A 27,637-nucleotide genomic window follows, 5' to 3' on the forward strand; every position below is an offset into this window, starting at 1 on the left:
TGTTGTCTTTGGTAGGAGCATGGATGACTTTCTCAAGAGTTTCTCACATCTAGTTAGCCAGAATTGGGTCCCATGCCCATGGCAGGGAGAATATGGAGCTATATTGGATTAAGCTATCAGGATATCCCTATAGTAGCTCAGGTTGGGGCCATCTTCCTGTGAAGCACAGGCAACTTGGAGGAGGTGGATACCTGAAGAAAATCAGGGCTCTGATGAGAAAGAAAATGGGTATCTGCCATGGGGGCTGATACCCCATGCTGTCATGACATACCACTGCTGTCTCCAGTACCATGAGAGCTGCTCGGCATGTTGAGGGATGAAGCAAAAAGCAAAAAGCAGAGATGAGGATCAGAGCTTGGCAGGGGCACGATCTTGCACTTCCAAAGGCAATTCGGGCTTCATTCAGTATGCCAATGAGACCACTAGTGCTACACAATAAATCTTAGGTGGTTCACAGAAGAATATTTTTATTTCAATAAATGCATGTTTATTTTTTGTTTTTTCTTTTGATACTGGGCATTGAACCCAGAAGTCCTTTGTATTTTTTATTTTGAGACACAGTCTCACTACGTTGCTTAAGGTCTTGTTAAATTGCTGAGGTTGGCCTCAAACTTGTAATCCTCCTTCCTTACCTTCCTGAGTCCTTAGGATTAGAGGCATGCACCACTGCTCCTGGTTAGGTATATGTTTATTTTTAAGTGTATTTTAAAGATAGGTTGTCGGGGGCCATTCTGACACGTGATTGGGTGACTCCCGTTAAGGGCCTGAGGCGCTTTGGCTGTGTCGAAGCTTTTCCAACCCTTTCCTGATGAGAGAGCCCATCCGTGTGGGGTGTGCCTGACCACTGACCCCGGGGACCCAATCACTGACCCTGACCTTGGAGTGCAGCCCCCCCTCAACCTTCATTGGATGGAATTCTCCCCTGAATCTCTTGTTCCCCAAATAAAAGGCTACTCCCAGGCGTGTTCGCTCTCTCTCTCTCCTGCTAGCCCAGAGTAATCCTTGCTGCCCTGCTGGGCGGCTAGAGGTGGGAACCAGAGAGGTGAGCCGTCTCGGACCTAGCAATATAAATAAGGTAACTGGTTTGTGTGTTTTATTTCGATCTCTTCTAACTAACTTTATGCCTAGAACCTCATTAATGAAACCACTGCGCAGGCCGCGTGGTAGAATAGGTAGTAAGCAGAGCACAAAAAGCCACTAACCATAAAGAAAAAAGACTCATAAGTTGAATTTATTAAAATGAGGAACTTCTGTTCATTAAAGGAGCAAAAAGGCAAGCCATACTGGGTGACTTGGGAGGTGGAGGCAAGATGATCACAAGTTCAAGTTCAGTTTAGACAACATAATAGAACAAGACCCCATCTCAAAAAAAAAAAAAAAGTGAGCTTTATCAAGAACAGACATGTGCGCACACACACAATTTGTGTGGGAGACAGGAGGAGACATTGTATGAAATTTGTGGCAAGCCCTAGAGAATTCCTTGTGGTTCTGGAGCTAAGCCATGTCATCTACAGTGGAGAGTCACCCTTTAGAAAACACATTCTACAGTACTGAAAGTCAATAAGAAAAAGAAAAACAACAACAATAAAAAAAAAATCAGACAACTAAATTAAGGCCAAAAACCATGAATAAGCACTTCACAAAAGAGTATATCCAATTGACTGATAAACATGAAAACTTTTTCAACCTCATTAGTCATTAGGGAAACACAAATTGAAACCACAATGAGATACCACTCTATACCAACGAGAATGACTAAAATTAAAATAACTGATGACGTCAAGTGTTGTTGCAGATATGAAACAATTGGAATGCTCATTCAGTGTTTCTGAAAGAGTAAATTAGTACAATTACTCTGGGAAACTATTTGGCAATGTCTACTAAAACTAAACACAGTCTTGGCAATTTAACTCCTAGGCATATAGGCTAAGAAATGCATACATGTGTTTATTAAAAGACAAACAAGAATATTCATAGCAGCATTCTTTGTAATAGATAAAACCTAGAAACAATCTAGATAGCCATTTATGGTAGAATAGACAAACACATGAGTGTGATCATATAATGGAATACAATATTTCAATGAGAAAGAATAAATCAGACTACCTGCAACAAGATGGATCAATTTCACAAACATAATGTTGAGGGAAAGAAACCAGATGCAAAAAGAGAATGTCTTTCTATATATATAATGTTCCATTTCGTTTACATAAAGTTCAAAACTAGGTAAAAAAGTATACCCTCATTCATTGCAACATTACTTACAATAGCTAAGTGGTGGAAGCAACCCAATTGTTCTTAATGCATAAATAGATAAACAATATGTGGTACAGACATATGATGAAGTATTATTTGGCCTCAAAAAAGAAAGAAAATTCTGATAGATGCTACAACATGGGTGAACCTTGGAGATGTTATGCTAAGTGAAATAAGCCAGTCACAAAAAAGACAAACACTGTCTGATTCCACTTATATTAAGTACCTAGAATATTCAAATTCATAGAGACAGAAAATAGAATGGTGGTTGCCAGGGGCTGGTGAGAAGGGTGTGGGGAGTTGTTGTTTAATGGGTTCACAGTTTCAGTTTTACGAGATGAAAGGAGTTCTAATTGCAGCTATTCAGGAAGCTGAGGCAGAAGGATTGCAAGTTCAAGGCCAGCCTGGGCAACTAATTTAGTCTCTGTCTCAAAATAAAAAATGAAAAAGATGTTGGTCAGTGGTAGAGCACTTACCTAACATGTGTAAGCCCTGGGATTCAATCCCTAGTACAAAAACAAAAACAAAAACAAAAACAAAAAACAACGAGTTAAGAATATTAGTTGCTGGGGCTGGGGATGTGGCTCAAGCGGTAGCGCGCTCGCCTGGCATGCGTGCGGCCCGGGTTCGATCCTCAGCACCACATACCAGCAAAGATGTTGTGTCCGCCGAGAACTAAAAAATAAATATTAAAAATTCTCTCTCTCTCTCTCTCTCTCTCTCTCTCTCTCTCTCTCTCTCTCTCTCTCCTCTCTCACTCTCTCTTTAAAAAAAATTTAAAAAAAAAGAATATTAGTTGCACTATATGTTACTGTACTCAACACTACTGAACTACACTGTGCTTAACAATTGTTTAGATGGTAAATTTTATGTTATGTGTATTTTACTGTAATTAGAAATTTAAAATAAAAAACATGAGTCTATGGTGATAGAAGGACAGTGGTTACAGAGCTGGCAGATAATTATGCTCCATGGGAAGGTACATTATTTATCAATATCTTGAAGAATTTGCTGGTGATTTGCCCATCAGAATCTCTATAAAAAGTTAAGTAGGGGCTGTCTTCCAGAGGATAGGACTGATAATAGAAGACACTATTGCAGAACTTGGTTCACTGATAGCCATGGGAGTCACTGGACTCTAAAACAATAAAGGTCAAATGGTGGTTCCATTCCCAGCTTTCCAAGAAATCTCCATACTGCTTTCCAAATTGGCTGCACCAATTTACAGTCCCACCAGCAATGTACAAGTGTACCCTTTTCCCCACATCCTCGCCAGCACTTGTTGTTGTTTGACTTCATAATGGCTGCCAATCTTACTGGAGTGAGATGGTATCTTCGGGTGGTTTTGATTTGCATTTCTCTGACTGCTAGAGATGGTGAGCATTTTTTCATGTACTTGTTGATTGGTTGTATGTCCTCCTCTGAGAAGTGTTTGTTCAGGTCCTTGGCCCATTTGTTGATTGGGTTATTTGTTTTCTTATTGTTTAATTTTTTGAGTTCTTTGTATACTCTGGATATTAGGGCTCTATCTGAAGTGTGAGGAGTAAAGATTTGTTCCCAGGATGTAGGCTCCCTATTTACCTCTCTTATTGTTTCTTTTGCTGAGAAAAAACTTTTTAGTTTGAGTAAGTCCCATTTGTTGATTCTAGTTATTAACTCTTGTGCTATGGGTGTCCTATTGAGGAATTTGGAGCCCAACCCCACAGTATGTAGATCATCCCGGTCTATTCCCTAAAGACCTAAAAAGAGCATGCTACAGGGACACTGCTACATTGATGTTCATAGCAGCACAATTCACAATAGCAAGACTGTGGAACCAACCTAGATGCCCTTCAATAGACGAATGGATAAAAAAAATGTGGCATTTATACACAATAGAGTATTACTCTGCATTAAAAAATGACAAAATCATAGAACTTGCAGGGAAATGGATGGCATTAGAGCAGATTATGCTAAGTGAAGCTAGCCAATCCCTAAAAAACAAATGCCAAATGTTTTCTTTGATATAAGGAGAGTAACTAAGAACAGAGTTGGGAGGAAAAGCATGAGAAGAAGATTAACATTAAACAGGGACGAGAGGTGGGAGGGAAAAGGAGAGAGAAGGGAAATTGCATGGAAATGGAAGGAGACCCTCATGGTTATACAAAATTACATACAAGAGGAAGTGAGGGGAAAGGGGAAAAAAACAAGGGGGAGAAATGAATTACAGTAGATGGGGTAGAGAGAGAAGATGGGTGGGGAGGGGAGGGGATGGGGGATAGTAGAGGATAGGAAAGGCAGCAGAATACAACAGACACTAGTATAGCAATATGTAAAACGGTGGATGTGTAACCGATGTGATGCTGCAATCTGTATACGGGGTAAAAATGGGAGTTCATAACCCACTTGAATCAAAGTGTGAAATATGATATGTCAAGAACTATGTAATGTTTTGAACAACCAACAATAAAAATTAAAGTAAAAAAAATAAAAATAAAACAATAAAGTCCAGGTGACAGTGCTTAACTTGTAAAAGCTAGGCAATGACAGTGATCATAATGATGGGGTTAGAGTGGCAGCCTTAGGGACCTGGCCCACAGTTATGGAGGTGATTGATAGAGTGTTCCTAGAGACAACATAGACAACTAGACTACTCACCTTGTACTAGCAGAAGAAATTAAGAAGAGCAGACTGAAAGGTTAAAGACAACAGCCCCAAGAAAAACTCATAATCCCTTTTCTCATGTCCAGACTTGAACCAGTTTTCTGATTTAAAATCTCATGGCTAAAGAGGTGGCTGGGGCCTGAGGAGAAAGACCCTTAACAATATAGAAAGAATATGTGATAATGATTCCTCAGTTCTATCTCAAAGAGACTTAAGGTTGTTTACTGGGGTAACTACGCTGGGGCAGGGGGATGCCTAGCTACATCATGGTCTGTTGGAAGCAGAGTCTGTGTTGACATTAATATGGGAGACCTTGTGTCATTATGGCTTCTCCCTGTTAGAGTTGGGGAGGCACATGGGGGCCACAGTGTAAGTGGAATTTTGTCTCATGCCTGGTTTACCGTGTGTCCTTTGTGTCTTTGGTCCTCTCAGTTGTTGTTTTTCAGGCCCTGAGTGTGTATTTGGATTGGTTATTCTTGGGGAACATAGAAAAGTGCTAGGTGCCGCAGTCTGGCTGGGCACAATTCAGGAGCCACTTGTCAAAAGAAACTAACTTTATTTTTAGAACTACACACGCCAAACAAAACAGCTCCTCAGGAAAAAACCCTCAGAGCCCAACTGCCACCACTGGCTTCCCACAAGCCTCTCTCCCCAACACCAGCCTCTTCACCTCCCACAATCCTCCTGCTCTTGAGGCTGATTGGCTGGGTCACGTGGGCGGAGCCAAAGAAGTCCCCCAATGAGCAGCTCCATGGTCTGAAAGGGCAGGGAAACAGCCCAATGAGCATCACCGCAGAGGAGCCAATCAGCTAGATGTTGCTGGGGCCGCTGTGAGCCAATCATCAGCCAGCAGCTGGAAGTTTGCTGGCAGCTGGAAGTTTGCTGGGGCCCCTTTGGCTGTGGGTCTCAACATCTCCCCCTCTCTGTTTAAACAACAAGCATGTGGCTTAGGGACCGTGCCTGCCTTAGGTTGTCCAATACTACATATGGTCCTTACCCGTCATCGGATGAGCTGACCTCAGGGCGTCAGCCTCCTGTCTTAGGTTGGTACCATTGCAATTGGATACTGACTACCGGTCCAGTATACAACCACACCTGTGGAGAGGTCTTTGTACCAGCAGGGGGGTGAGCTTGGTTCTGATAACGCCAAGGTCGCAGGTTCATGCCGCAGTCTGGCTGAGCCAATCAGCTAGATGTTGCTGGGGCCGCTGTGAGCCAATCATCAGCTGGCAGCTGGAAGTTTGCTGGGGCCCCTTTGGCTGTGGCTCTCAACAGCTAGGAATAGGGATTATAGAAATTAGTTCCTTCCTTAAGGATACAAAGACTACAGGGAAAATGGTTTCTAGCACATCTCTATTTAATTCACAATTATAGACTCTGCAAAAACTAAGTGAAGCCTGCAGGTGACTGTAGACATGTACCATGAATTCAACCAGATACGACAGCTCCAATTGCAGCTGAAGAATTCCCCATGTGGCATGTTTGCTACAATAGATCATTTGACTTTAAGATCACACTATGCACCCATGGATTTGGAAAATGTGTTCTTTTCTCTCCCAATTAGATAAAAAAAATACAGAAAGATGTTTTCATTTACATAGAATGAACAATAAACACTTGAAGTTTTCCAGGGTTTTTGTCTCCTACGCTATGTCATAATTTAGTCAGAAGTGATTTGAACTGTCTCGACATACTTTAGAGTACAACATTGATCCATTACCTTGACGACATCATGTTAATGAGCCACGTGAAAAAGAGATGATAGTACACTGGAGACCTTGTGAGGATAGGTGTACTCCAGAGAGAGCACTGTGAAGATTCAGGGGCTTTCTATACCCATAAAGGTTTTAGAAATCCAGTCATCAGGGATGTTGGTGGGATATCCCCTCCCAAGGCAAAGAAATTTCTGCACCTTGCACCTTCTACCACAGAAACCTGTATCTCTTCAGGTTCCGGAGCACAGCACCGCTCAAGTCTACATGCCAGGCATCATGAAAGGCTGACAGCTTTGAGTGAGGCCTGGAGCAGGCTCAGAGCATGATAGAGCTTTGCCAGAAGTACCTGTTACAGTGCAAAGAGGGCTGGAGATTATCAGAGATGGGAGAAGACACTATGTGTGATTTGTACCAAGCCCTAGAAGTGTCTTGGGGACTCTGGAGAAAGATCATTCCAGCTGCAGTAGAGAATTAAACACCTCTTGAAAAACAGCTCTGGTGCACCACTGGGCCTTGGTAGAAAAAGAATGGCTGACCAAGAGACACCAAATGACTGTGCAGCTGGAATTTCCCATCATGATTTGAATTCTCTCAGAACCACCAGTTTATAAGTTCAGGAGCACCCAGCAACAATCCATCACAGTATTGAAGGGAGATGTCTAGTATCACTCACAATTAGGACCATAGACACGAGAAAGTCGCACAAGCAGATAGCCTAGACTCCCATAGTCCCCACAACTGTGGAACCAGGGACTCTCTACTTGCATTTATGACTATCCAGGGAATCCTAGATGACCAGCTGAAGGAGACCAATCTCTGTGCTTGGTTTACAGATGGGTCAGCTTAGTCTACAGGTATAAGTGACACATGGACAACGAGCAGCATCACTTAGACATTAAAGACAATGCTGAAGGGAAGTCATACTAGGAGCAGAATTTCAGACAGTACACTGAGTGAGCTTTGTGTAGAAAGAGCAATAACCCTAATTTAGAATATGGTCAGTCCTCCATATTTGCTGGTTCTGCATCCATGGATTCAATCAACCACAAATCAAATATATTTTGGAAAAAACTACATCAATATTGAATATATACAGACTTTTTTTCTTGTTCATTATTCCCCAAACAATATAGTATAACAATTATTTATGTAGTATTTACGTTGTATTAGGTATTATAAGTGATCTAGAGGTGGGAGCCAGACGCGATTGCTTATGCGTGTAATCCTAGCGACGTGGGAAATTGAGACAGAAGGATCTCAATTTTGAGGCCAACCTCAATAGCTTAGTGAAACTCTGTCTCAAAAAAAAAAAAAAATAGGGCTGGGGTTGTAGCTCAGTGGTAGAGTGCTTGCCTAGCATGTCTGAGGCACTGGGTTTGATTCTCAGCACCACATATAGATAAATAAAACAAAGATCCATCAACAATGAAAAAGTATTTAAATAAATAAATAAAATAAAAAGGACTGGAAATGTAGCTCAGTTGTAGAGAGCCCCTGGGTTCAAACCCCAGTACCAAAACATAAAAATAAAGTTAAATAATATAAATTGGCCTCCTGCCTCAGGACAGTCACAGAGTCACTGATATTATAGGCATGAGCCACTGAGCCCAGTTACTATGTCATTTTACATAAGGCACTTGAGCATTTGTGAGTTTTGGTATCTATTCACTGCAGGGAAGGCAGTGGTCCTGGCCAATTCTCCAGGGATACAGAGGGACAACTCTATGCATAGATTCAGGCAGTGGCAAATGTCTTGGTTGACTGTCTGGGTCCTGGAAGAAAAATCTTAGAAGATTGAAAGCAAAGAGATCTGGAGTAGGGCTGTGTGGATAGATATATGGGAGTGGACTTCAAGTTTGAAGATCTTTGTATCACATGTTAATTCCTACCAGGGAACATCCACTAAGAAAGCTTTAAATAACCAAGAAGATAAAAATGACTCAGCCAGTTGACCCAAGCCAGCCTTTGTAGTCAGCTGCCCTGTGTAGGCATTAAAGGCACATGAAAAAGGTGGCCACAGTGACAAAGATGGAGGCTACCCATGGGGCCAATGGCATGAACGTCCACTTACCAAGGCTGATCTAATTCCTACTTCCTCTGCCAAAAGTTTAGCATCCCAATTAATAAAGACCAATTGGGATATACCATTCCTTGAGGAGACCATCTTAACCACATTGAACTCTTCTCATCTTGGAAGCACCAGAGTTCATGCTCACAGAAACAGACATATATTTCAGGCATGGGTTTGCCTTTCCTGCCCTAGGGTCTCAGCCAGCCCCACTATCTCAGGGCTTATGGGGTGTTTGATCCACTGGCATGGGGTTCTACATAACTGTACCAGACCAGGAACCTATGGCTATGGTATTTAGCATAGGTCATGTCCGGTGCTATGTCATCCAGAAGATGCTTATCTGATAAGAGTGTGGAGGCATCTGCTAAAGGCAGATGGACCTTTATTTTATTTATTTATATGTGGTGCTGAGAATAGAACCCAGTGGCTCACACATGCCAGGAAAGCACTCTACCACTGAGCTACAACCCAGCCCCAATATGCCTTTCATTTTAGAAACTCATCAAATCATTCCTTTTGAGAGTTGACAATAATTTTGTATTGAATTATATACAGGTTCATATAACTAAAAGTTCTAATTCTATGTGTATAATTTTGTTTTGTATTTCTTTTTTTTGCCCCACAGGACTGGTGGTTAAAATAAGATTTCCCCCTTTTCTTTTTATTTTGAAATAATTTAATACATACAGAAAGATCTCAATTCTAAAGCAAAAAACTTTTTGTCTTAAGCCATTCAATAGAATGTGGCCAACAATAGGCTGTCACCCTTGAGAATTCTTTAATGTATATTTCCTGCAAATAGCAATAGTTTCTTACATAAATACAGTGTGTCTATCCAAACCAGGATAATTGATGATGATACTTTATTACAGTCTAACCCAGGGATGCCATTTGAATTTCACCACTTAACCCAGAATAATATCCTTGCAAAAGAAACCAACCTAAGATCACACACTGCTTTGGGTTTTCATCCCTCTTTAGTCTTCTTTAGTCTGGAGTAGTTCCTCAGTCTTTCCTTGACCTTCATGACCACTTTTGAGATAACAAGCCAGTTATTTTTAGATTGTCTCTTGATCTGGGTTTGTTTGATGTAACCTCAAGTCTAGAATAAAGTTTTGCATCTTTGGCAGAAATATCACAGAAATGATTCTGTTCTCCCCACTGCATCCTCTCAGGTGGTGCACAATTTCAGTTTATTATGTTACTGCTGATGTTAACTCGATTTACTTAAGATGGTGTCTTCCAGCCTTCTTAAAAATCAGAATCTAAGGGCTGGAGTAGTGGCTCAGTGATAGAGAACTTGCCTGGTATGTGTGAGGCCCTGAGTGCAATCCCCAGTACCACACATAAATAAAATAAAAAGATCCATTGATAACTAAAATATATTTTTAAAAAATCAGAATCTAAGATGGATGCTAAGTAGGCTCCTTGCTGTTCCAGTCCTTCCCAGTAAATACATGCCGTATAATACATGCACTTATACATGTATTTTATCTATTTATATCAAATGGAAACCATGAATTTGCTCCAAAGCCTCCCATTCCAAACTAACACCACAAAGTTCATTCTAGTTTCTCCATTACTGCCTCTGTCCTTTCATTTTTAATTGCAAGAAATTTGGCTTCCATTAGCTTTAACATATTTACTTATTTTCTTTAAATCAAGACTCTTATTTATTTATTTGTTTATTCATTTATTTTTATGTGGTGCTGAGGATTGAATCCAGAGCTTCACATGTGCTAGGCAGGTACTCTACTGTTGAGCTACAACCCCAGCCCCCATATTTACTTATTTGATCTTTTTTTTTTTCTTCCACTCTTTCATGAACCCTCTCCTTGTCTTGGACTCCGATATTCCCAGCTAAGTGGCTGCCACCACCACTCCCACTTCCCTGTGGAAACCTCCTCATATTTGGGATCCGACACCCTGCTCTTGTCCACTCCCACTCTCCCCACCATGGACTCCCTCCTCATTCTGCCTGGGCTTTGACACTCTGAACCCAGTAGTAAAATGGGACTCGTTAAAGCTAAGAGATTAAGGATGCATGCTATAAATTGCAACTATGATGAAATCAGTCATACATCTTCACATAGGCCTGAGGACCAGACTAACAATATTATGCACTTATGTTGAAGTTTTAAAAATATCAGTAGTGTTTCAGCATTAAATCCACTTGGAGCTTATTTTTGTATATGGTATAAAATGGGATACCAGCACCATTTGTTGTATAATCAACCTTTTCTCACTGAATTAAATTTTCATTGTTCATACATTATATTTTTATAAGTATATCTATTCCTGGACTTTCTATTCTGTCTCACTGGTTTATTTGTCTTTTCCTATACCAATGTTATACTAATGTCTATTCCTATACCAACGTCATACTGGTACTATTTGTAGATACATTGAACCTTTCAAATGAATTTTAAGATAATTAAAAAAATATGTTGGGATTATAATTGGAATTTTGCTAATTTTATATAAATCTGTGGTGAATTGACCTTTTTGTGACATATATTAAGTCTTGATATCCAAGAATGAACAGTGGAGGCCATATGCCTATTAGTTGTTCAGTTATTGTTCCATTTATTTATCCAACATAATTTTTGAGCAGCTGCTACATGCCAGGCACTGTTGTAGATGCTGGGAACACAACAGTGAACAAAACAGATAAAGTTCCTGCTTTTTTTTTTTTTAAAGTTTACATTCTACTGGTGAGGGAGACAGATAATAAACAAATACATAAAATGTATGTTTTATACATAAATGCTGAAGCTTACATTGTGGTAGGAAGAGATGAGCAATATACTCTGAATATAGATTCCATATCTGCAGATTCAACTAACCACAGAACAAAAATACTTGAAAAAAAAAATTACAACTGTCCTGAAATTGTAAAGTCATTGTTCCCTAAACAATGCAGTCTAACAACAACTTACATGGCATTTACATTGTATTGGGTATTTTAATTAATCTAAAGAGTATTTAAAGTATACAGGAAGTTGTATATAGGTGATATGCAAATATGCCATTTTATGTAAGGGTCTTGAGCAACTGCAGATTTTGGTATCCTGAATGATGGAGGGTGGGTCCCCATGGATACTGAGGGAAAACTGTATATAACAAGTAAATAAATACATAATATAGCAGATGTTGTTAAATGCCATGGTAAATAATGAATCCAGTTGAAGGGATATATAGAATGCTGGGAGGGGGGTTGTTATTTAATCTAGGGCGATAAGGTGATGTGGTCATATCTGAGCACAGCTGTGAAGGAAATAAAGGAGCAATCCATACATTACTCCTCGATGCAGAGGCAGGAGCAAGCTCCGTGTGTTATCCTGGCAGAGGAAGAAGAAGCAGCTCAGCATGGCTAGAGTGGAGAGCCAGGGGTGGAGTGACAGGAGGTGGACAGAGAAAGGTAGCTGGAGGGAGAGGAGAGGGCATATAGAATACAGCCCTGGAGACCACGGTGAGGACTTTGGCTCTGAATGAGAAGGGACATTATTCTGAGTTTTCAGCAGAGGATAATGCCATCTGATGAAAGTTTTTAAAACATCATTTTGGTGGAAGAGGGTGGTGGTAGAGGTGGTGAGAAGTGATGGATTCTGATTGGCCTAGCTCAAGTGTACCCATAGTCCACCAGAGGGCGCTGCATAAGTGTCCAGATTAAGTTTAGTTGTGACCACAGGTCTTTTACTCAGCCTTGCATAATGATAGGCTATGATTCCCACCTATGTAACAACTTCCCCTCCCCATTTTGCTATTAGAACTTAGATTATCTTCCAGACAGTGGTGTGCCCAACCTCAAAGGAGAAATCATGTTGGTAAGAGCACCACCTTCAACTCTGCGACAGTGGTCATCTAATGACATTGCCTTCCTTCATTTTTAAGACTTCCCTAATCTCTCCATTACCCTCTCCTCCTGTCCATTTATATGCATCAACTAGTGTTTTAATGTAGTCTGAGAAGACGGGTTTGCTGAGAGTGACTGGGTGCTCTCTGCCATTATTTCTTAAGGAAACATTGCCTTTTAAACCTATAACACTGAATAAAAATAATGTTTTAAAAATTCAACTAATGTGGGCTGGGGCTGTGGCTCAGTGGTAGAGCGCTTGCCTAGCATGTATGCGGCACTGGATCTGATCCTCAGCACCACATAAAAATAAGTAAATAAAATAAAGGTATTGTGTTTATTTACAATTCAAAAAAAATTCAACTAATGCAAAGGGTAAAGAAATGTGAGATGTCTGAAAGAGTTTACAGCAGCACTGTTCAATAAAACCATACACAAGCCACATATGTAACTTTAAATTTAAAATTACATACATACCCAATTTTTAAATGTAAAAAGAAATGGCTGAAATTAATTTTAATCATAATTTTATTTAATCCAATATATCAAAATATTAAGATATAACCAATTTAAAATATATTTAATTAGATAGTTTACATTTGCTTTTTAAATTAAGTCTTCATAATCTGGTGGGTATTTTACACTCACAGCATAACTCCATTTGGATTGGCCACATTTCCAGCACTCAGTACCCACTTGTGGCTGGTACCCACTGAACTGGTCAGTACAGGTTTGCATTTCCCATCCTTCTAAAAGTTGGGTGCTGCCACATCTTGGCTTTCTATTGCCGTGTCACAGGCGACCCCAAACTTAGTAGTTTAAAACAACACCCGCTTATTATTTCAGAGTTCAGAGTCAAAGTGTGGGTTTGGCTGGGTTCTCTTCTCAGGATCCCACAAGGCTGAAATCAAGGCGTCCACTGGGCTGGGACTTGTCTGGAGGTTCTGAGGAAGAACCTGTTTCTAAGTTTAAATTTAAAATTACATACATACACATCCTTTGGGGCTGTGGATCTGAGATCCTGGTTGCCTGCTGGCTCTGGGCTGCAGGCTGCTGTTTCTAGGGCAGCTTGGAGGCCTTCTCCTGGGCCCCTCCTCTTCAAAGCAGCAGTGATGCCGTATCTTTCTCCTGCTTAGAATCTCTGACTTTCCCTTCTGCTCACCAGCTTGAAAAAAATGTGCTTCTACAGGGCTTGTGATTAGGGTGGGCCTACCTGAATATTCTCTTTTACCTTAGAACATAATTACCAGGAACAAAATTCATCCTCAAGGGAGAAGGAAGGAATTACTATACCTGAGGGAGGATCAGTGAGGGAATTCTTAGAATTCTGCCTTCTGTGCCATGTGATTAAGTTCTAGTTAATAGGAAGTTAATGGTGACTTTATTCTTCCAGTTGTTTGGGTCAGAATATTAGGTGCCATCCTTGACCTCACTTTTCTTCACACTTCACTGGGCAGTCAGCAGATTGTGTCAGCCATACTTTCCAAACACTCAGAATTCAGGCCTCCTCAACACTTTCCATTGCTTTATCTCGAGCTGGCCACCATCATTTCTCAGATGAATCATTGTAGTAACCTCCTTACAGCTTCACCCTCAGCCATCTGTTCTTTTTTTCTTTTTCACAGTACTATAGATGGAACCCAGGGTGATCTCCCACTCAGCTACACCTCTAGCCATTTTGTTTTTTATTCTATTTTTTATTATTATACAGGGTTTGACTAATTTGCCCAGGCTGGCCTCTAACTTGTGATCTGCCTGCCTCAGCAGCCCAAGTAGCTGAGATTACAGGTATGTACCACCAATCCCAGCAGCAATCTACCCCCACCCCCATATTTGGGATTGACTGAGCCCAGGTGTGCTCTACCATAGAGCTACATCCCCAACCATTTTTATTTTGAAGTAGGGTCTTGCTAAATTTCTGAGATTGGTCTTGAACTTGTGATCATCCTGCTTCAGCCTCCTGGGTCACTGGGATTACAGGCATGTGCCACTGCATTCAGCAGCAATCTGTTCTTAATATAGCAACCTGAGTGATCCTGGTTCAACATATGCCAGGTCATGTCATTCAGCACCCTTCAAAAGGTTCCCATTTTGGAAGAAAAACTAATCTCCTGAGGTTGGAGGTGTAGCTCAATGGTACAGCATTTCCCTAATAGGCAGGAGTGCCTGGGTTGGATTCCCAGCACTACAAAAAGAAAAAGAAAAACCAAAGTTTTATTATGGACAGCAAGGTTCACTTTGATCTCCTTGTTAGCTTAGTGACCTCATGTCCTTCCAAGCTTCTCAGTCCTTTCGCCATAGCTACATAGGTCTCCTTAAACATGCCAAAAAGTCCCATAGGGCTTTTACACTGGCTATGATCTTTTCTAGAATGTTCTTCTTCAAGATATCTGTATAACTAACTCTCATACTTCCCTTTGGGTCTTAATGCTAAATTTGCCCTTTTTAGTGAGGCCATTCATGTCCCCCTCTTCATATTCCCCTACCCTGCCTTATTTTTTTCTCCTTAGTACTTTTCACTATTCAACATTTTACATTTAAAAATTTTACATCTTATTTGTCTCTCACTAAAATGTAAATTATTACAATAGGAATTCCCTCTTCTTCTCTTCTTTTGTTCATTACTGTATCATCCTGGCATGTGGTAAACATTCAAAATTGTCGGTTGAATGAATAATACTATGAAAGACACATGACAGATGTGGTTTGGAAGGAGGGTAGTGACTTTGATTATCTTGAGATTTTGCTAAGCCAGATGTGCACACTGTGCTTTTAAGGGTTACCACTGAAAGGACAGAAATAGAACTGTGACTTCAACATTTGTGAGCAGGAAAGAGCAAAAAAGAAAATTTTATTAAACCAATGGAAGACAGGAGTGATGGGAAAGCAGCAAAGAAAAGAAAGCGTGAAGCTTCCAGATTCCTATAGAATAATTGGGGCAGACACCTAAATCCCTTCACAATCCTTCAAAAACCATACAGACAACGAAAGCAAGTTAAATCACCCCAGCCCTCACCTGCAGCATCTCTCTGAGACAGAGAATATATCAAACTTCAATTTATATGTAAATGGAGAGATAAATATCTGAAACCAGCTGAGCTAAGGCTCACAGGAACAGTCAAAGGAGTGGTGGGAGAGAGCAGAGAGCAGCTGGATCCTAGAGGTGGCTAAAAAATTGATAGCACTAGCAGAGATTGTGCCCAGAAGGAGCAAATCCTATCCAGAAAGTGGAAATGGAGAGAACATGTTGAGACCTGTGGATCAGACTACTGGCTACTGGGTGATCAAAAGGAACATTTGTGAAAACTGATAATAGATCAGGACATAAAGAAAACCTCAGTCACTTTAAAAAATATCTATTGTATAAAGCAACATTCTGATCATAATGCATACAATTATAGATTTTGTGGGTATAAGAGGGATTGAACCCAGGTGTACTCTACTGAGCTACATCCCCCAGCCCTTTTTACTTTTTTTATTTTGAGGCAGGGTTTCAGGACATAAAGAAAACCTCAGTCACTTTAAAAAATATCTATAGTATAAAGCAACATTCTGATCATAATGCATACAATTATAGATTTTGTGGGGATAAGAGGGATTGAACCCAGGTGTACTCTACTGAGCTACATCCCCCAGCCCTTTTTACTTTTTTTTATTTTGAGGCAGGGTTTCACTAAGTTGTCCAGGTTAGCCTTGAACTTGAGATCCTCCAGCCTCAATCTCCTGAGCTGCTGGGATCACAGGTGTGGGCCACCATGCCTGGCTGTGATCATAAATTAAAACAATTAAGAACACAAAGCCCTCCCACTCAGAATTTTTAAAAAATATTTATTTTTTTAGTTGTAGTTGGACATGATATCTTTGTTTTATTTATTTTTATGTGGTGCTGAGGATCGAACCCGGGGCCTTGCACATGCTTGGTGAGAGCTCTACCACTGAGCCACAATCCCAGCCCCCCACTCAGAATTTTTCAAAAACTTGAGGCAGGAGGATTGCAAGTTCAAAGCCAGCCTTAGCAAGTTATCAAGGTCCTAAAGCAACTCAATGAGACCGTGTTTCTAAATAAAATACAAAAAAGGGCTGTGGATATGGTTCACTGGTTAAGCTCTACTTGGTTCAATAAAATAAACAAACAAACAAACAAATAATAATAATAATAATAATAATAAATAAAGAGTTAAAAAACAAAATTGTATTTGAACCTGGAGATGGCCTAACTACTGGACAAGCTATTTGGGCCATGGGTGGGAAAGATGCCTCCTGCCCTGTCTGGACACCCACTGCAATTACTCTGTCCTCCTTCACTCCAGCCCTTGAAGTGTAGTTGCCTGTCCCCACCCCCACTTTCCTGGGTTTCCCTCATCTTTGCCCCTCTTGGACAGAGGCTGAAGCAAGGTGTGTCTACCTCTGCTCACTGTCCACAATTAGACACTGACCAGCCAGCACTGGAAGGCAATGAGGCCTCAGACCCTCATCCCTCCACATCCCCCATTTGCTCTCATCAGCCCTTCCATAAGAAAACTTAGGATGCCCGAGGTGAAGTGGAAGCTGAGGGATTCTGACGTAAGTCCTTGCCAGAATCTAATACTCCTACCAAGTGTACAGATGAGAAAAACTATGACAGGGAAAGGTGTTCCACAGTCTTCTCAACGTTTAAAAAACTACCCAAGATTCTGGAATTCTGGCACGGGCCAGAAAAGACAGAATGGAGCGAAGCCATCTGTCGAGTTCCTCATGACTAAAACATTCAGGGTCACTCCAGGTGAACTGGGCTGCGCAAAATAATCATACAAGAGACAGAGGTACAGTTTTCTTTGGGTCCTGTGATGGCTCTTCTGACCTTAAGGCGGGGTGGGGGGAGAGAGAACGTGCTGAACCCTTTTATTGAGAAGAAGCCATTCAAATGAGGCAAGGGGTCAGGTTTCAGGGGGTTGAGTCCAGCTTTGTGATGTCTGATGTCAGCAGGCCACACCCAAAGGTAGAGCAAGAGAAGGAGACACACAAAAGGCGTTTCCATGGAACATTCTATCCCAAACAGGGTAAAGGGGTAGTATTACAAAGGAATAGGTGAGTGTAGCTCAACCCCATGGGTGACTTGCCTACATCTGAATGCACACCCTCAACTTCCTGAACCAGGACAATGCCCAAGTCACTACGAAATGTAGCGATCCATCAGAGCCTCACTTCAGGATGGAAGGCGTGGGTCATTCAGAGTGGCTTCCCACAGCCATCTGTGCCTATGGCAGCAGAAAGAGATGAACTTGGAAGCAATGGGAATTATGCCCTTTGAAATGTTTGCATTAAAATTGTTTATATTACTCAGAAGCAGATGAATATTTTCAATAAATGATGGCTAAAATCTTTTAAAACTTTACATGTCTCCCCTGGACTGATCTTTAATTCTATGAGGGGAAACAGAGTGATGTTAGCCCTGTGTCCTTGTGTTTGCCCTCAGTGCCATGGGGTTGCTGCTATCCGTGCTATGGAATTGAGTTCTCTTTACTTCCTAGAGGCACACAAACCTAGGAAAGGCCACTGGAGGACTCCTTTAGCTCCTCTGTTGAGTTTCCAAAGAAAATTAAGATGTAATCAAGTAAAGACTTAATGGGCTGCAAGGAAGGAAAGGAAATGATGTCAGCATGGGAAGGGAAACTTGAGCCAAATTTGGAGGGTGGTTTGTGGACGGTTAGACCTAAGTTTATGATGGTTGCAGAAATGGTGGGGAGAAGACTGGAAGGGTATGTTGCAGGTAGATGTGTGCTTGGTCTCAGATGCCAGGTGTTATGGTTTTGATATGAGATATTCCCCAAACCTCCTACGTTAATGCAGGAATATTCAAAGGTAAATGATTGGGTTATGAGAGCTGTAACCTAATCAGTTCATCTTAGTTAAAATGGACTAACTGGATGATAACTATAGACAGATGAGGTGTGGCTGGAGGAGGTGGGTCACTGGGGGCATGCCCCAGAAGGGTTCATCTTTCCTGCAGCCGCTTCCCCTTTCTCTCTGCTTCCTGGCTCCTTTAGGAGGAGTAGTATTGTCCAACCACACCCTTCTGCCATGAGGCTCCATCTCGCCTTGGGCCCAGAGCAAAGGTGTTGGCAATCTGTGGACTGAACTTCTGAAACTGTAAGCCAAGATAACTTTTCCTCCTGTCAGTTGTTCTTGTCAGATATTTTGGTCATAGCTACAAAAAGCTGACTACATACCACGCTCATTCCCCAAAGCTGTCCTTATTTCACCCTCTTATCCTTGTTTTTAAAAGGCCAGTACATTGACTCAGAGGGGGATAAATGTGAGAAGCTTGTTGTTGAGGCAGGAAAATTGCTTGAGCCTAGGTGTTTGGGGTCAGCAAGGGTAACAGTCTCTTAAAGAGACCCAGTCTCTTAAAGAATAAAAAATAAATGGCATGGTAAAAAGAACTAGTTTAGTTTGCTTTCTTCTTTTATAGGATTCTGTGATGAGAATCCACAAATCTTGGAAAACCTTCTAAAATCATAGTATCAATTATTGAACCACAGTACTGGGAAAAAAGGAATTTATTCCTGGGGCTGTGGTAGTGGTTCAGCGATAGAGTGCTTGCCTAGTGCATGCAAGGCCGTGGGTTCGATCCTCAGCACCACATATAAATAAATAAATAGAGTAAAGATATTGTGTTCAAATACAACTAAAAAATAAATATTAAAAAAGGAATTTATTTCCTTAGAAGTAAGATCTCTATTTGCAGGATGAGATGGGCAAGGAATGGTATGAGGTTTCATCAGGTGAACTCAACAGTGGATGAGACTAGAGCTTAACTTCACTTGAAGACATAAAAGCCATAAGAATATTCAAGAGGGTGACAGGTGGGTTGTGTGGTAGCTGTCCTTATTTGTTTAATTTACAGAATAATTTCATAAAAGACATATTATTTAATATAATTTACTATATACTAGAAAAATAAGTCTAAAACATATTTCTTGTATCCCTTCTGTTTATCTGGTTTTGGACTAGAAATATTATTTAATGGCTGCTGATAATAAACTATTCATCTGAGTCCAAAATTCATCTCAGAAATTTCTAAGCCATATATATGATCTTGATTGTTACACATGATTCTATTGGGATTAAAACAAATGGCTTGATTTTACAAATGAAAAAGAAAATAAAAATGAAAAAGAAAACAGAAAAAAAATCTAAAAAGAACAAATTGATTCAATTGCTCTTCCTGAGGAAAAAGTCAATCAAGTAGACAACCCATTAGCTAACCTAACCAAGAACAAAAAAGCAAAAGACATAAATATACAAGAAATGACAAGGGACATAACTATTGAAACAGAAGAAAAATTTAAAAATTTCAGTCATTACTTTTCATAAGTCTGGACAAACATATCTGAAAACCTACATTGAATAAATAATTTCCTAGAAAAAGTTTATCAAAATTGGCCCCAGAAAACAGAAAATTGAAACAAAGAATTAGCCCTCAAGAAGTTCCAAGGATTCACTGGAATATCTACCAAATCTTTGAAGCTACTTAAAGTGTTCCAGAGCTTAGAAAAGAAAACTCCCACATTATTTTTAAACAGCCACATGAGGGTTAGGGTAAAGCTCAGTAGTAGAGCATAAGCAAGGTTCTGGGTTCAATTCTCAGCTCAAACAAAAACAAAAACAAACCAAAAAGAAGAAACACTGATTCCCGCCCCCCCATTGAAAACAAACAAAAATCTCATGCATTTTAAAGAAAGTAAGAGGCGGGGGAGAAACACCATAATGCCCCATTTTGCTTTCCACAGTTTTAGTTACTCAGTCAACTGTGATGTGAAAATATTAAGCAGGAAATTCCAGGAATAAGAAATCACTAAGTTTGGGGCTGGGATTGTGACTCAGCGGTAGAGTGCTCGTCTAGCACGGGCGGGACCCAGATTTGATCCTCAGCACCACATAAAAATAAAGGCATTGTGTTGTGTCCATCTACACCTAAAAAATAAATATTAAAAAAAGAATCACTAAGTTTAAAAGTATGCACCATTCAGAGTAGCATGATGAAATCTGTCAATGTCCTATTCCGTCCTCATGTGTACATGAATGCCCCTTTGTCCAGCATCCATGCTGTATACACCGCCAGCCCATTAGTCACTTAGTAGCTGTCTTGATTATCAGACACTGGCCTGGCATCCCAGTGCTTATGTTCAAGCAAACCTTACACGGTAGCTCAATGCTACATCACAGTGCCTACATCACTCAGCTCATTTTCTCTCACATCATCACAAAAAAAGGGTGAATACAGTACAATAAAAAAGTTTTGAGAGTGAACATTCACATAATTTTTATTTCAATATATTATTGTAATTGTCTTATTTTTTATTGTTGTTGTTAATCTCTTACTATGCCTACTTGATAAATTAGACTTTATCTTAGGTGGGTGTGTATGTACAGGGAAAAAAATACAGTGCTACATATAGTGTTGGGTGCTACATGGTACCAGGCATCCAATGGAGGTCTTGGAATGGATCCTGATGGATAAGAGAGGACTACTGTAGTTTTAAATGTGTATTCACATATTCACCATTTCAGATGTCCTTCATTATTTCCTGAAGATACATGTTTTCATCTGGTTCTTGTGGGAAAAGAAGTAGAAAGGAGAGAGTAAGTGACCCTTATGCCCGAAACTGAAGTTTTTCAGATATTCCAGGCATGGCTTTGCTTGTTTCTTATTGACTGGAAAACTGATGGTCACCCCAGTTGCAAGGGAGTTGGGAGATTGCAATCTTTTATCTGGCACTTTTCTTACATTGATGAATTCAGGATTCTAGCAATGAAGAAGAAAAGAATAGCTGGGTGCTCCATACACCTGTAATCCAAGTGTCTCAGGGGGATGGGGCAGGAGGATCACAAGTTCAAAGCTAGCCTCAGCAATTTAGTGAGGCCCTGTCTCAAAATAAAAAATAAAATGGGCTGAGGATGTGTCTAGTGGTTAAGCGCTGTTAGGTTCCATCCCCAGAGAAGAGGAAGAAGAAAGGGAATGAGGAGAAGAGAAGGAATCATTGGATAGAAAGAAAGCTGTGACAGCCTGGTTTATTCTTTTGGCCTTCCATCTGTACATGCATGGAACTCTCTGAGAAAGATAGTTCAGAAGTCTCATCTAGAAACTATATCCATCTCAGAACCCAGAGTCTCCAGACACTATATCCATCTCAAAAACTAGAATCTCTTTGCATCATTTTCTTCATTGAATCCTGATGTCAATCCTCATAGTCTATAATCTATAAACTAAAAGGCAAGTTATCTTCCCCCAGCATGTCTCAGACAAGAGTGAAGAAGGAACTTCTATGGGAAAGGGAAGGAAGGGAGAAATCCTTGTTTAAAGCACTTCAAATCTCTAGCAAACATCAAGTCTATAGCAAGTGTCAGATTCTGCTAGACATGAGTGACCTATGCTCCCTTGAAGACAGGGATTAATTTCCTTACTCAGCCAACCTACTCTGTACAAGGAACTCTGTTTCCTCTTGTACTCAGTGTCCTGAGTCTTATCTTGTTTGGTTCATCATTCTCTTTAGCCATATCTGAGGTAAACTTGGGAGAGGATACTCCTTCTGATGTGTGAAAAATTAACAGCTTTTGCTAGCTAGGTTTTAAAATTTTTACTTTTGGTAATATGATTCCCTCAAAAGTATTATAGACTCCTAGTATATTTGCCTCTGGTTGCTTCTGTGTGTGAATAATCATAGCCAAAAATCCTACATAGCTATAGTCTTTTAAGCCTGAACATCCTCCTCTATTTCCTATTGGTCTCTGTGCTCTGTCTATCCCTCTAACCTTTGACTTTATGTTTACTGACTTGAGATAATTTGAAAGAACAAACTCTAGTTGAAGATCATTTGCAGAGCCCATTTCCTCTGTTGAGAGGTGAATTTTTAAAGGAACGTGATTAGGAAGGCCTGGGATGCCAGTCTTATCTTCTTTCAAGGTATAGCTTGACAGTGCAACCACCATTCCTGTTTGGAACACAGTAGCAATGGATCTCCAAATAATGAAATGCTCAAAGTAGATTTGCAGGCCATGGCAGAGAGTGCTGTCTTTAATGAAGTGGTATTTCATTCCCTTTCTCCTTCAGCCTGGATAATTCTGGTTCAATTGGTCTCTTTCAGGAATTAATTCAAAGTGGAACAAAGTCATCAGCACATACCAACATTTTGCATTATTTCAGTCACTTCCCCTAATACTACAGACTTGGTTGACATGTGACGTGTTTCTCATAAAAATAGCAGATTGATCAAATATTTCACCTGCATAATAAGGTTATCAGTATTCCAGTCCTGTAGTCTCTTTGCTCTCACTGCCCAAAGTCCCATCTCTACCACTCAACAAAGTTCACATTTCAGGTGATATGACATAGAGCCCTCCACTTCAGTGTGCTAAGTTCTCTATTTGATGGGATTGCATTTGGCGGCATTTAACAGAAATCCATAAAGTGGCTTAACCAATTTTTTGGCTTTACTCTATTTTTTTATATATATATATTATAAGGAGTCTGGGACAGGCAGTCCAGGGCTGGAGCAGCAGTTGAAGGAATCAGGATCTTTTTACCTACTGCCATCCTCAGTGTGTGTCTTTTGGCTTCATGATGACAAATAATTCTCATTGTTTCAGGCATGGTGTCTGCTCTGCAGGTAGAAAGAAGGGATGAAGAAAAGCAGAATGCATGTGAGAGTTGAGTCTGCCCCCCCTCTTTTTTATAAATATTTATTTTTTTAGTTGTAGATGGACACAATACCTTTACTTTATTTATTTTTATGTGGTGCTGAAGATCGAACCCAGGGCCTGCACATGCTAGGCGAGTGTTCCATCACTGAGCCACAACCCTAGCCCATGAGCCCAAACCCCAGCCCAACCCCCCACTCTATTTTTATTTTTTATTTTGGGACAGGGTCTCTCTATGTTGCTCAGGTTCTCGATAAGTTGCTGAGGCTGGCTTTGAACTCATAATCCTCCTGCCTCAGCCTCCAAGCTGCTGGGATCACAGGCATGCACCACTGTGCCTGGTGAGTCTATTCTCTTTTTAACATTTTTAAATTGGGTAGTCAATAGCTATTTCAGAAGCACCAGCTAGTACTTTCACTTCCATCTTGTTGACCACAATGTCATCCTTAACTCCAGGGGAGTGTGGGGAGATGAATTTTTTTGAACTATGAATAGAATGGAGTTTCTATAAGTAAGAAAAGAACAGATGTTGGATAGTCAACTAGGTTTGTCAGAAAATACAAACTGGTACACAGAAAAAATTTTTTTTCTTTGGTACTGGAGATGTGAACCCAGGGGCATTTTGCCACTGAGCTACATGGCCCATCTTTTTTTTTTTTTTTTTTTTTTTTTGAGACAGAGTTTCCCTAAGTTGCTGAGGGGTCTCACTAAGTTGCTGGGCTGGCCTTAAATTTGTGATCCTCTTGCTTCAGCCTCCTGAGTCACCAGGGTTATAAGCATGCATGGCTGTGCCCAGTCAAGAAAAGAAATTTCTTGACTTAAATCACTGAAAAGTCCAGAGATTGTGCCAATTTGATCCAGGACTTACTGAAATCACCAGTAATCCTAGTTCTCTCCAGCCGTCCACCCTGCCTTACTCCATGATGTCAGAATAGTCTGAGACTGGGTCTCTGAATAGTTCACCAATAGCTTGCAGGGATTCATGCCCAATAAACAATACAGAGGATCAGGATCCCAGCATTTGTGGCTAACAAGCTGAACCCGTCACTGGCCTTAGAGGAGGGACTGTGCTGACTGGATTCACCCATGTAGTGAGTTTCAAATTTAGAGCTAGGAAGAAATCTTCCAGGAGCTACATGGCTTGATCCCCAAAAGGAAATATTGTCTGTTGAAAAGAGACCAGTGACCTCCAGATAGTGAGATGGGGAAAATGATGATAAGAAGACAACCAGCAAATGTTCTCTAGGATGGCTAAAGAAAGAGTCCATGAGACTGGAGATTAGTTACCACCAGAAACACAGAAAATAGGACAGTCTCTGAGGTGACATTGGCAGTGTTCATCTGGGCATGCTGGGGAAGGGGGAGCCCTGGTCCAAGGTCATATTCCTATCCAGTTGCAGTGGCAGGTTTATCTTTACCATGAGGGTCTTGGAAGCACACTCCTTATCTTTCTTTTCTTCTGTGCTGGTGCTTGGCTCTCTATTGAAGTCTGCTGATTATATTTGGTTTCCATTGCTGTTTTTCTAAAGGGAGAGAGTGTCCTAAGCAGAGACTGTGATGCCTGGCAGCTGTGGTAGGTAGTATGAATCAATACATCAGCATTCTGGTGTTGATGTTGATTTCTGATTCACTGCATATGCAAAAACTCTTTTCCAAGCCTGTGTGGCTGAGGACCATAGAAGTCCTGGTGTTTTCAAGATATCTGACAACTTGTGAGTCTGTGAGGAAACAGATGATGAATTTCTCTTGGAGACCCCCACATTGCCACATGCCCAACCCATCACCTATTTCTTGGGTATTAGTATGAGGCCTCAGAGAGATCAGCGTTTTATGCTGGAATCCCATTGTGTGTGTCATTCCTGGTTTTGGTAAGGCTGGGTTTCAGCTGGTGCAAAATTCCTTTTCATCTTAGCATCTCTTGCTGTGAGCTTCATGACATGACTTGCTGCTCTCTGGTCTTAGAGTAGAAGAGCCATGAGGCAAGCTTGAATCTTACTTTAACAGACATTTCATCCATAAAAGAGGATGTCCAAATGTTCATATGAAAATTTACTCATGCTCATTTGTCATAAGGAATATGTCACTGAAAACCAAACTGAGATGCTACTTAATAATCATTGGAATTAATTTATCAGACTAATAATACCAAATGTTGGCAAGGATGTGGAGAAACTGAGACTCTTTTATAATTCTGGTGGGAGTGTAGTATAGCTACTGGGAAGTCTGTTTGGCAATCTAATACTGAACCTACATTGATACTATATCCCAGCAATTCCATTCCTAAGTACTAAATTTAACAACAGTAATGTGTACACATGCTCACCAAAATACATGTGCAAAAATATTCATTATTCTTAGAAGCTTTAAATGGAAAATAACCCAAATATGCATGAACACTAGCATTAAAAATACACTGTGTTATATCCATATTGTGGTGTTCTAAAATGCAATGAAAGTGAAGGAACTACTGTTATTCACAGCAACCTGCATGAACCTCGTTAACATAATTTCTAATGAAAGAAGCCAGACACAAAAGATTATATGTATAGGGTATTTAGAAGAAGTTTAAAAACAGACAAAACTAATTTATGGTGTTAGAAGTCAGGGTAATGTTTACCTTTGGGGGAAGAGTGGTTATGATTGGGAGCAGCAGGAGAGGGGCTTCAGAGGTGTTGTTAAGGTTTTTATTTTTAATCTGGGCAGTGATTATGTACATGTGTTCACTCTGAAACTCCATCAAGTAGTGCTATTAGAATTTGTACACTTCCCATGGCTGGGCTTGCTCTCATGTCTATAGGTGGTCTGGCAGATAGCTAGCTTAGACTGGTTTAACAGGGGCAACTCAAGAGACTGAGCTTTGCAACATGTCTGACCTGTTCCCATGGTAATAGCAGAAGAGCAAAAGGGGAGTTCCAATGTTCAAGTCCATTTCAAGCCTCTGCTTCTGTCATATTGACTAATATTCCATTTGTCAAAGTTGGTTACATGGTAGAAGCTAGGCACGGTGCAGGCTGTTCCACTCTTAATGGGAGGGAAACTGCCAGGTTATGTGATAAAGGCCTCCACTTCAGGAAGGTGATGAATTGGGCCATCAACATAATCTACCACAATGTTAGAGAAAAAGAAGTGAATAGTTACAAGATAATGAACACATACAATAACTGAGCGAAAGAAACACAGGGTGCTTTAGGGGTACAGAAGAGGAAAAGCTCCATATTTTTGCTTATATGAAAAATTATTCATGGAGGCCCCACACCTGCTGTGGGCTGTGCTAAGTAACCGTGGGTCTGCGTACTAGGATGCCCATACCAGGCACAGAAAATCCAGAGTCTCTCAGACAAGCTGGTGTTCGGAAGCTGCTTCAATAATGGTCTGGGAATTTATACCAGCTGCAGCAGGAGTGGCAAGCCCAAACTCTCCTCTGGACTCCAGAGTGGGACAAACCTGCATATTTGCTTGTCAATGACAGTGATAACAACAGCAAGATGGGACACATCCTCATCCCCTATGAGCAAACAGAGCTCTTTCTATTCCCATAGAGATACTCCTAGAGTCCGAGACTTGGGATGATGTGGACTTCCTAACAAGGCAGAAAAAATTGCAGGCTGAAGCCAAGATGGCCCTCATCTTGGCCAAGCCCATGGACAAAATGCAAGTGGAGGTGGAGAAACAGAACAGGAAGAAGTTTCCCATGGCTAATCTCCTGCCTCACCTGCCTCATAGCAGGGAGTGCTTGATAAAGAGGAACCTGAAGATCACCGGACCTTCGTGGCATGACCCTGGTCAGCTGCAGGTGATAAGTCAATGATCTCCACTCCCAGATCAAAAGCTCGAATGAAGAGTTGGTGCAGTTGCTCCTCAACCAAGACAAGCTGAATACAGAGCAAGATACCATGCTGGTGGACATCAAAGTCTTGACCAGACATGCTGAAAGTCAGCAGAAGCGCATGGCAGAGAAGATGTCTGCAAAGTGAGGAACCATCAGCCAGAGCCCAGTGGAGTTGACTTTGCCTCTATACTTTGAAGTGCTGTTTCTGAAAGTGGCTCAGAGGCAGACAAACTGCAGTGTCAGTCATGGATGATGCCTGAAGCTTCATGTTCAGTGATCTGCCTTTGATTTTTAATTTATTTTTTATGTGTGTACTTAATATTAGGCATTTTAACAAAATGTTGTTATAAAAAATGTACTGTATTTATACCATCATAAACCATGGTTGATCGGAGGGTGGTTTTAACTTTATTTTTACTTATTTAGAGGTTTTTAAGTTGGAGCAATACTTTGCATTGACTACTTCATCCTTCACTATAGTTTAAAGATCTGTAAATGACAGTGCTACACAAGTCAAAATATATGCCTGCCTCCTTGTGAAGTCGTAGCTTGCCCTAATATGTATCTGAATCAGTTTTCAACATTTT

At 40.7% G+C, this 27,637-nt stretch overlaps 1 pseudogene across 1 annotated transcript in view; it reads left to right on the forward strand.

Annotated features, from left to right (window-relative positions):
* Nucleotides 1–27,195, forward strand: part of LOC308648173 (schwannomin-interacting protein 1-like) — a 49,669-nt pseudogene extending 22,474 nt beyond the window's left edge. The window contains exon 2 of the transcript in view: nucleotides 26,520–27,195. The product of the transcript in view is annotated as a schwannomin-interacting protein 1-like (transcript). The remainder of the gene's footprint in view (nucleotides 1–26,519) is intronic.
* The last annotated feature ends 442 nt before the right edge of the window (nucleotides 27,196–27,637 follow it).

The sequence above is a fragment of the Spermophilus citellus genome (genome assembly GCF_964194105.1).
Source record: "Spermophilus citellus genome assembly, chromosome: 4".
NCBI lineage: Eukaryota > Metazoa > Chordata > Mammalia > Rodentia > Sciuridae > Spermophilus > Spermophilus citellus.